This window comes from Canis lupus, chromosome 16 (assembly GCF_048164855.1).
Source record: "Canis lupus baileyi chromosome 16, mCanLup2.hap1, whole genome shotgun sequence".
NCBI classification, from domain to species: Eukaryota; Metazoa; Chordata; class Mammalia; order Carnivora; family Canidae; genus Canis; species Canis lupus.
In genome coordinates this window covers 21398457-21408986 of record NC_132853.1, presented here as the reverse complement: position 1 = coordinate 21408986, position 10530 = coordinate 21398457, and the positions used below count along the sequence as shown (strand labels likewise).

Genomic DNA, 10530 nt, shown 5'->3' with positions numbered 1-10530 from the left:
AGTGACATGTGTCTCTTCTTGGTGGAAGACCTTAAAAGCTGGCGTGTAATTCCCCTTGTTTCCTCCTCTGCTACAGTGTTGAGGTTGTGATATCATTCACCTGGTTTACTCTGGCAGTCTGGGCCCCTGAGTGACTAAGTTGGGCCCCTGTTTGCATGGTTCTAGGGAGATGGTAGGTCCTTCTCAGCTCTCAGAATAAAGGCTCCAGTTTCTACTCAAAGAGAGACTTCTGGTTCACAAATCTCCTCTTCCCTCAAGACCTCTCCTATTGTCCTCTAAGCTTACTTCTTCTTGTTGGTCTTCCCAAGACCAGAAAATTGGTCCCAAGATTATCCACATACTTGAAACTTTAGGTCCTGGCAGATCCCTTGGGCACTGCTACTTCCTTGCAAAGAGACTTCAACAAGACTGCATAGGTAGAGCAAGGAATATAGTGCTTGGTACACATCAACATCTGTTAGCTCCCACCTTCCCTCTGGAAGGTGCTTCTCAAGACCTTTCTGTATAGCCTATCCCAGCAATCCCCTGTCAAGATGGCTTTGCAGTTCAAGAAGAAAGGAGAGATTGGTGGGAAGGTTCAGCTTCAACCCAGGCCAGGCTCCTCATGATCAAGAGAGAAATTAATAATGTATGGACCAGAATAGACTTCTGGCCCAGGCTCATGCAGGCAGATGTCTAAAGTAGCTCATGTCTGTTTATTTTTTGTTCCATTCTCAGACAAATTGCTCAGAAAGTTAACTAGTGAGGTAGATAGGGTCCCATGCTTATCTGAAAAGGGCTAATTTTTCTATTCCCCAAAGAGACAGGGTCTCAAGTATGGGATGGGGCAGAGTGATAGCCAAACTGAACAGAGGTCACTTTTTGGCACTGCCTACTACTATCATCTGTGCATACACACACATACACATACACACATCCCTCTCATGAGAGCCCAATCTTGGACTTTCTGCCCACGGCTGTCTCTCTAATAGAAATGCTAGAAAGCTGGGGAAGGGGCACACATCATGGCATGTACCAAAAATGTGATCACACTGGAAGCAGAAGCCACTTCTTGCTCACTGTTAGGGCCCCAGAACTGTCCCTGCACATCATGGCCAGCATAAACTGGGGAAACAGGGCAGACTGGGATCTAGATGGGATTTTTTTTTAACCTAATATCACTTAAGGATGGAGAGTGAGTTTTGCTGGGTCAGAAGAGAGTGTAGTAGATGGGAGCAGAGAGGGAATGGGGGTATAATTAGGAGTGCAAGGACAAACCTTCCACCTCATTGCCTCCCTCCTCACACTCCATTATGCCTCTGGTTGACCTCAAGTACAGGGGCCTTGGATGGGTGACTTCCTGAGGACTGAGCAAACAGGCTGTCAGAGATTCTTTGTTTGAAGAGAACAGATTCCCAGTAGTGCCAGCTTAGACAAAGTAGGGTTTATTATACAGATCCCAAGAACAGGAGATAAAGAAGGGCCTCATGATGGACCGGGCCTTGGACCCAGAGAGCCATGAGGAACCATGGTGCCCATAACTCCACCTTCCCTTCCCTGGCCTACCTGATCCCTCATCTCTGCCCATCTCTGTGTAACTGTTTTCATCTCCTGTCTCCTGCCAGCCTTGCTATCTCTGCTCCCCTCTATACATAGAGGAAGGTGGCCACCACAAAATGGTACCATCTCTCTCTGAACCTGCAATACCTGCAAATGAGGTGTTCAAGTCTCTAACTCCTGAATCCCTAGGGAAGAGGAATATAGAGCTTTTAGCAGTGTTGGCACACTAAGAAGATCAGTAAATGGTGGCTTTTTATGGATGATAGGACTTGAGTTGCAGACTTCATTCTGCCTCTGATGGCTATGCAGTCTTGGACAAGTCACTTCATCACTGAAATCTCTGAAAATGGTGGCAATAATGTTGGCTCTGTTACCTCTCGAGGACATTATAAGTATCAAAGTCAAAAGGATACAAAAGTGCTCTATAAACTCAAGTTCAGTGGATGTGATGTAGTTTATGCCCTCTTCATTATGAACATCACCATCATCACCACCACTACCATCATCATCATCACCACCACTGCCATCATTATCACTACTACTGCCACCACCATCACCCCCACCACCACTATCACCATTATCACAACTACCATTATCATCATCACCACAACCACTACCATCACCATCATTACCACCACTACCATCATCACCACCACTACCATCAGCATCACTATTACCAACATCACCACCACTACTACCATCACCATCATCACCACTACCACCATCACCACCATCATTATCACCACTGCCATCATTATCATTACCACCATCATCATTATCATTATCACTACCATTATCATCACTACCACTACTACCATCATCATCATCACCACCACTACCATCATTATCACCAACACTATGATCATCATCACCACCATCATCATCATCACCACTACCAACATCACTACCACCACCTTCATAATCACTATCCCACCACCACTGTCATCACCATCACGATCATCATCATCATCATCACTATGACTACCACCATCACAAAGCGCTCAATGTCATCTTGGTTTCCAGAGGTTTCTATAAGTCATGAACCTGAAACCTTGTTTTTAAGCTAAGCTCCCTCTCTTCACTCAGAATGGTCTCCAAATATTGAATTGCACTAACTTCCATTGATTTTTTACATTTAGTCATTCATTTATTCAACAAGTATTCTTTCAGCACCTACTATATTCCAGACTCTATTCTAGATGTTGGAGATATATCAGTGAACAAAATAGACAAAGATTCCCAATCTCATGGGGCTTACATTCTACTGTAGAAGGGGAAGAGAAATAGTGAATAGTAGGCATAATATATAGGTAAATTACATAATTTGTCAGAAGATGGTCAAGCCATGGAAAAACAAAACCCTAGAGTAGGGTCAGGAACTCAAGGAGAAAGAGCTGACAGAGGTGTCTCCCTGTGCCTTCTCCACAGCCTGAACTGTTCCCTACCTTCATGGAAAACTTCCTAGCCTGAGATTTCTTTTTCCACTATGATTTTCATTGAGAAGGCTATTATTCAGCAAATATAAATCATTGTGACAAAGAAAAAGGTCCGATTAAAGAGAGATTTAAAAATAAGGTACAGTGAATTAGTAAATTATTCATAATAAAGCTGGGATCTCAATCAATATGAAGAGTAAAATGAAAGTGTTATAGAGCTGTGCCTCTAGCTTTCTTACCACAATGATGATATGCCCACACGAGACGGTCATTGCTTCCTTCCTCCAAGTCTCCAGTGGCCTTCCTATGGCTTAGGCCCATCACAGGCCCCCAGGGCCAGCTCCAGTCAAAATAAAAAGTAGCTCAATGTGCTCCTGCAGCCCCCATAACCCTTACCTCACATGTCTTTCCCCTAGTTTTTTTTACCTTCCCTCCAGCCCTATTATTTCTTACCTCTAGTCCCTGTCCTATTTCCACCCAGAATTCCACTCTACTGACATTGATTGAGTACCTACTATGTACCAGTCCCCATTGTGCATAGTGCACAGGGAATACACACCTGAGTAACATGGGGCCCCTACTGAAGGAGCTCACATCCTAAGACAGACAAGTAAATAGACCCTCACAAGTGGCCAAGATGAGTCCTTTGACAGAGGCTGTGCAAAATGCCAGGTGAGCACTATGAGTGGAGAAACTGTATTCCAGGGAAATTTGGTAACAGATGCTATCCCTGACCTGGTCCTCTCTGGAAGTGGGTGCACCCTCTGAACAGCCCTATGTTTGCATCCATCATCATTTTTTCCACTCTGCATTGTAGTTGTGCATTTTCTCATCTAGTCTCCCCATGAGACAGTGAGCAGTCTAGGCAGTACCTGTGCTTCCCTAATAGTCCTTGTATCCCTAGCCCATATCACAGTGATGACTCAGAATGTTATAAGTTCCTGTGTTCAATGACATTTGTGTTAGGCCTTGAAAGATGAGTCAGAGTTCAACAGGTGGGGGAAGGAAAAATACACTCATATTGTGTTATCAGGGCTTGCTGTGCTTTCATCCCCACTCCCAGCTTTTGGAATGAGAGCCGCAAATCAGCCAAAGGAATAAACCAGTAACGGCAGAATTTCAGGCATTAGAGGAGGCAGAGAAGTGGCGTAGGTGAATTTTCCAATGCCAGCCCCCTCATTGAATTTCCCTCTGATATATCTTCAGTGTGTATGAAAGATTACTAGAGAGGTGTTCTAATTGTGTCCTTATGATGAGAAATGCCACGAGTCCTCTACTTCACCCCAGATGTGTGACCCAGGGCTAGTCCTAGATGCAAAAATATCTATAAATCATTTGGGGCAGCTTCTATAAGTAAGGCAATGAAGTAAAGCACAGGAAATGTGAGCTTAATGGTCACAAGGATCTGGATCTAAGCTCAACACCACCATTTCCCATCTATGAGTCCCTGGAAAAGTCACTTAATCTTTTTGAGCCTCAGATCCCCACATCTATAAAATGGAGAAAATAATTGTACCATGTATTTCATGGGATTTTCTAAAGCTTGAACAAGACAGCATGCATATATGTGCATAGGACATAGTAGATGTTCAAGAAATGCAAAATGTTGATCCTTGTTTCTGTTGTATCAGTTTGAGTTTCAGAGACGTCACTGTTAAAATAGTTCATTTCCATGCAGCAGAAACCAGAGGAATATGTGCTCCTGGGTGCTTCAATGAGAGCTTTGACTCAGTATTCTGAGTTCTTCCAACCCTGTGAGTTGGTGACTTGTTGTACAGCCTTGGCCAAGGCACTGCCTCACTCTGGGACTATGTCTTTAATTGTAAAATGAGAGACTTGACTAGATGGCGTTCACATTCCTTCCCATTTTGAGTTCTAAGTTTCTCTGGTTGTGAAGGGATCTGCATAGGTAGTGAAAGCTAACGTTCTCTTCCAGTTGATGACAAAGTGAAAAATAAAAGCCTGAAAGTAACTCAAAAGTCCTACTTGATTTTATTCATGATCTCTCTGCCCTTTGTAATGAATACTTATCATGAGCCAGGACTCACATGGTTATTGGTTTACTTAATTATCACTACCTAATGTTCCCATTTTCTAACTTTCAAAACTGCTGTTGAGGAGGTTAAACACATTGGTCAAGATTCCCCAGCTGCTACGTGTCAAAATCTGGTTTTTCCTTAAATTGCCAGATTCCTGATGGGAAATACCCACATATCGTTACCTTCACCCACATCAGCATTCATCTGGCCTGTCCAGCTCCAGACCCTGATTCCCCTGGCCTCTTTTTCATAAGTTAAGATCAGAGGAAGAACCCCCAGCATATGCACAAAGAGGCAGATAACAGATTTGTTAGAGCAAATGACAGGAGAATGGAGGCCTAGCTAGGCATCTATCTGTGCATAATAGGCCCTCAATATATTTTTATTGAATGGAAAGATGAGTGAATGGGAAGTGGATGGATGGACAGATGGATAGATGGATGGATGGAAGTACTATGACAGAAATTTAGTCTTTTCTCTTTTTGTATATGTGCTTCAGAAAACAAACAAACAAACAAACAAACAAACAAACATGATTCACCTATATAAGCATGAAGGGAAAACTGAAGACATTGCTGTGAACCTCTAGGATGTCTCCAGTCAGGACTGATTCTAAGGTAAAGCAAGGGATACAAAATATAAGGAGGCACTCCTCTCCATAAATTTTGCCTCCTTAGGTACCTCCCTTGCCTCCTCACCTTGGCCCTGATCTCATCTCCAAGATTATTTCTTTCTCAGCTCTGCTCTATTGCCTCACCTCTCCCTTCCTTTCTGGTTTGCATTATTTGGACCTTCACCTCTGTCTCTCTGGCCTAGTGTGTATCATCCTGGCTGCACAATAGAATTATCTGAGAGGCTCTTTTAAAAAATATCTATTTGTGAGCCCACCCCAACAAACTGAATGAGAAACTCCAGTGATAGGGACCAGGCATCCAGGCATCAGTATTTGATGAAGGCCCCCAACTCATACTCGCAGCCAGAGCTGAGAGCCACTGCACTACCCTCCTGATGGGTGACCCAATTTCAGGCTGGTTTTTTGCATCATTGTTCTCACCTATGCTACTCTCTGTAACAGATACTATGAAGCAGGCATCTCTCTCCTCTAACCAAGCTCTTCTAGGGATGATTAGTGAAACGTCTCTTTCCATTTTTTACTCATAGTCCTTCACTCTGGGATGAAGACAAGTCCACAGAGACCAGATTCAAGAATAATAATATAAAATGTAATAGTTAGCATTTATTAAAGGTTTATGGTCTGCCAGAGGCTTGCTAAATTCTTAACAGGTATTTTACTTATCATCATATTAACCCTATGAAATAGATCCCATATTTAAGCCCCATTTTGGGAATGAGTAAAGACAGGCACAGAGAGGTAAAGGAACTTATTAGCCAAGATTACACAGCTAGGAAATGGGAAAGTTGGAATTCAAATGCAAGGTCAATGTTCCCAGACCCTTCACTGCTATGCTTGGCCTGTCACCAAGATATTTTCTCAGTTAAGCCTGGTTACCTGGAATCTTAGATACCATGTTTGATCCCTTCTCTTGGTATTAAGAATGGCAAGATGAGGCTACTCCACAGACATTCCAGGTGTACCTCATTTCTTCTGAATCCTAGACTGGCACAGCTTAGGTCACCAACTGGAACCCCTTGTCAGCACATACATTCCCTCATTTTATCCTCTCTGCAATCCCAGGACATAGGTATTATTATCTCCCATTTTTCTGAGCTTAGTTTGCCCAAGGCCACACAACTAGTCAATAGTTGAAATTCTGAGCCATATCTCTTAGATAGTAAAGTTCAAGCTTTTCCCTCTACAACAAATGAGAAAAGTTGCTATGGGTCAATAGTCAGAGAAGGCTCATAGAGGAGGTGAGAATTAAGCTGAGATGTGCAGACATGGTAGGGTTCAGATGTGTGGAGGGAAGAAGGGAGGGCTTTCCAAACAGGAGGAACAACATGAGCAATGGTGTGGAAGTGGGACTCAATGGAGCATTAAAGACACGGTGAATAGCATGCTTTAGCTTGCACAGGTAATTTATATAATGCTGCAGTGAGATTGGAGCATGCACTGAGGCATATTGGGAAGGTTATTGAAAGCTAGGTAAAGGAGCTTGGGCTTCATTATGTAGGCATCAGGGAGTCACTGAGTAGGCAAGCAACATGTACAAAACAGTGTTAATAGAGTAGAAATCATCAGGATGAACTGGACAGAGGAGCAAGAAGTGAAGTAGGAGGTGAGTTTGGGATGATCACAATGGGCCACGTTGAGAGATCAGGAGACACAAACTTGGGATGATGACTGGGAAAATGGAAAATGAGGAAGAGATATAAGAAATCTAACAAAGAGAATTCTGCAGGGCTTATCTACTGATTAGCTGTGAAGATTAAAGGAATGAGATGCACTGAAGATGACTCATTAACCATTGAGTGTCTGCTGCCAGAATAGGAGCTACAAATGTAAGCATTCAGCCCCTACTCCCATAAAGTGTATTGTGCAGAAGGAGACACCCATAGGCAAACAAGTCATTATAGCTCAGGTGATAGTAGCTATTGTAGATATATCCTCAGACACAACTTTAGATTGAGGTGCCTTGGCTCTTGTGTCAAAGAAATAGTCAATGAGGACAACTTCAAGTTCACTGTACCCAGCCATGTGATACCAAGGAAGAAGTGATGACCTCAGCAGTGGGGTGACACAGAGGAGATGCACTGATCATATTGAAGATTATGGGAAGGGCCTTTCAGAAAGAGAGAACAGCACATACAAAAGCATTAAAATGTTCCGTGATGTGGCATATTTTAAACTCCAAGATTTTGATGCTGAATAAATTGAAGAAGAGCAGAAAAGAAATAGGAAAATCCAGAGGGAACAGTTTTAAGGAAAAGATCATGAATGTAGTGGTTAAAAGATCAGATTTTGGAATCAGAAGGACATAGATCTGCTTCTAGTCATGGAATATCAAATTAGTCACTCTGCTTCTCTGAGCCTAGTTTTCTCATCTCTAAAATGTGAACTGTATTACAGTACAGTGTTCTTGAGAGAATTAATAAGAAATATAAATAAAGCACTTAGCGTAGGAACTGGCACATATATTAGTTCATTAAATGATAGTTGGGGTTGTTTTTATTATCATGGTTAAGTTTAAATGTCAATCACATGTCAGTGAGAATGCCCATTAGACAGTTAGATATGGGGGAACTGGTCAACTCAAGATCAAAGCATGGGGATGTGTTCCTCCAAGCCCCAAGAACAGACAAGTTCATCAAAGGGCCTGGATGGTGGGATAAGGGCAGAGGCTAAGAACTAAGTATCTGGGATACTGTAAATGTTTTGCTTGATGCAGGGGGAGGATGAGATCTGGCCACTGAGAGAAAGGTGGGACCAGGTCTCTTGTGGTCTCATGCAAACTGAAGGAGGTACGAATTCAGGTAGGTCAGGATCAAATACTTGACTACAAACTTTCTAGGTAAGCTTTGGGAGAATATTTTCTATGCAATGACTAGTCCTGATAAAGCTATAGGAGATCAGAAGCAGAGTAGGTGGAGGAAGCCAATTTGAAGAAAGCAGGTGACCTGAGTTCTAGGACCCACTCTGCAAATGACTATGTCCTTTTGGGAAGATCACATGCCCCTTCTATGCCTTTTCCCTCATCTATAAAATAAGGATGGTAAATAAGATGACTTCTAAATTCCTTTCCAGCTCTCAGATTCTAAGCAGATCAGGATGTAGGTCCCTATGGGGAGAGGTTGGAAAGATGTGCTAGAGATGTCTTTTCCTTCTCTACCTGGCCACTGCTACATTTTTGGAGGAAGGAACATGTGGTACGGAGCCTCTAAGTTGGTTCTCGATGATCTCTGTCTCCTGTGTTCATGCCCTTATGTAATCCTCTTTCACTTGAATGTGGTGGTTTGGCCCCCTAGTGACTTCCTTCTAATGAATAAAATATGACAAAAGAGATAGATGTCACTTCTGAGATTACAGAGATTCAAAAAGTCTGTGAGTTACAAATAGACTGTGGCTTTTACTTTGCATGTTCTCACAATCTTTCTCACTCACTGTGAGGAAAGCCAGCTACCATGTGCCCTGTACAGATGTCTTTGTGGCAAAGAACTAAGGGAAGCCCTCATTCAACACTGAGTGAGGAATTTAAGAGTCATGAGAAACTGAATTCTGCTAACAATCACAGGAGTGCCTTCCTTAACTAAGCTTTCAGATGAGACCACAGCCGTGGTGGACACCTTGCAGCTTTGCTAGGGGCAGAGGCACCTAATTGAGCTGTTCTTGGATTCTTGGGTTTCACAGAAACTGTGAGATAATAGACACTTGAGTTTTTAAGCAAATAATTTTAGGTGTGATTTGTATACAACAATACATAATTACAAACTACATGACTACATAAACAGAACAACTGAGTTATGTTTTTAAAGGAGGGGAGGAGTTAACAAGAGGAAGAAAAGAGAAGTGTGGGGATAGCATTTGGGCACAAGGAGTAGCATTAACAAATCTCAGGCTTGGGCCTCGGTGTGCCAAATTCTCGATCCCCCACATGAAGCCCAACACAGAGATGGTCCTCTATATTTACTTGATGATGTTTATTTTGGTTAACTCATCATTGTCACCTCCCCACAGTTCCTCACAAATGTTATTGTGTTCAACTCTCATTTCCCCAAACTCATCATATTATTCCTGTATATAAATAGTTCACCAAATCTTGTAGGATTTTCAAGAAAGTGTGTCAGGCCTACTGATTTGCATGCATGAAAACATATGAGAATCTTTTTGTCAGGGGAAATTGTGATATGTTCTTTCTAAACCTCTTCCTTGATCTTCTTCTGCAGACAGATTTAACTAATGGGCTAGGTGTCTTAGTCCTGGGAGAGCTATCATTAATTTCCTACCCAGCTTTATTCATAAGAACTAGTCTTATAGTCTTTTCATGTTTTCTTTGCTCTGTTGACATATTTGCTGAAACCCTGCCCAGCAATTTTTCACATATAATAGGATTTCCATTTGAGCCTAGAATCACTAGCAGAACTAGGATGACCTCCTTCTAGTACAGATCAGTACATCTCACCATATCCACTGTCTTATCTGATGTGTGCATGCAGACTTCTCAGGCTCTGTTGCAGTTAAGTTGGAACTCAGGTGACTAGTTTTGGCTGGTGAGCTATAAACAAAAGAGATTTGTTGTCCCATTTGTTTGAGGGCAGTTAAGAGTGGGAGTGGATTCTTCTTAACCTCTGTTCCTCTGCCACAGTGCTCATGGAGGCCATGAATCGAGATGGAGGCATTGCAAGATGGAAGAAGCCTAGATTGCTGAGTCACCACAGGGGGAACAACCACCATAGCCTGGAATCTGAATGGGCAAGAAATAAACATTTGTCATGTTAAGTCATCAAAATTTGAGGGCTTATTTATTACCACAATATAATCTTGCTAGGAGGAAAGGGTCTGTCTATTGCCAAAACAATAAGGAAGAGATTGGACAATGATAAAAATGATGAAGTCCATG

At 42.4% G+C, this 10530-nt stretch overlaps 1 protein-coding gene and 1 long non-coding RNA gene across 6 annotated transcripts in view; one reads left to right on the top strand and one right to left on the bottom strand.

Annotated features, from left to right (window-relative positions):
• The window catches only part of ASIC2 (acid sensing ion channel subunit 2), a 995000-nt gene that overhangs the window by 633687 nt on the left and 350783 nt on the right, over positions 1–10530 (top strand). The gene's annotated exons all lie outside the window — the stretch shown is intronic.
• Positions 1–10530, bottom strand: part of LOC140606295 (uncharacterized) — a 100149-nt gene that overhangs the window by 67155 nt on the left and 22464 nt on the right. For all 4 annotated transcript variants that reach the window (XR_012008646.1, XR_012008645.1, XR_012008643.1 and 1 more), the window contains exon 3: positions 10093–10374. This is a non-coding gene — a long non-coding RNA (uncharacterized lncRNA). The remainder of the gene's footprint in view (positions 1–10092; positions 10375–10530) is intronic.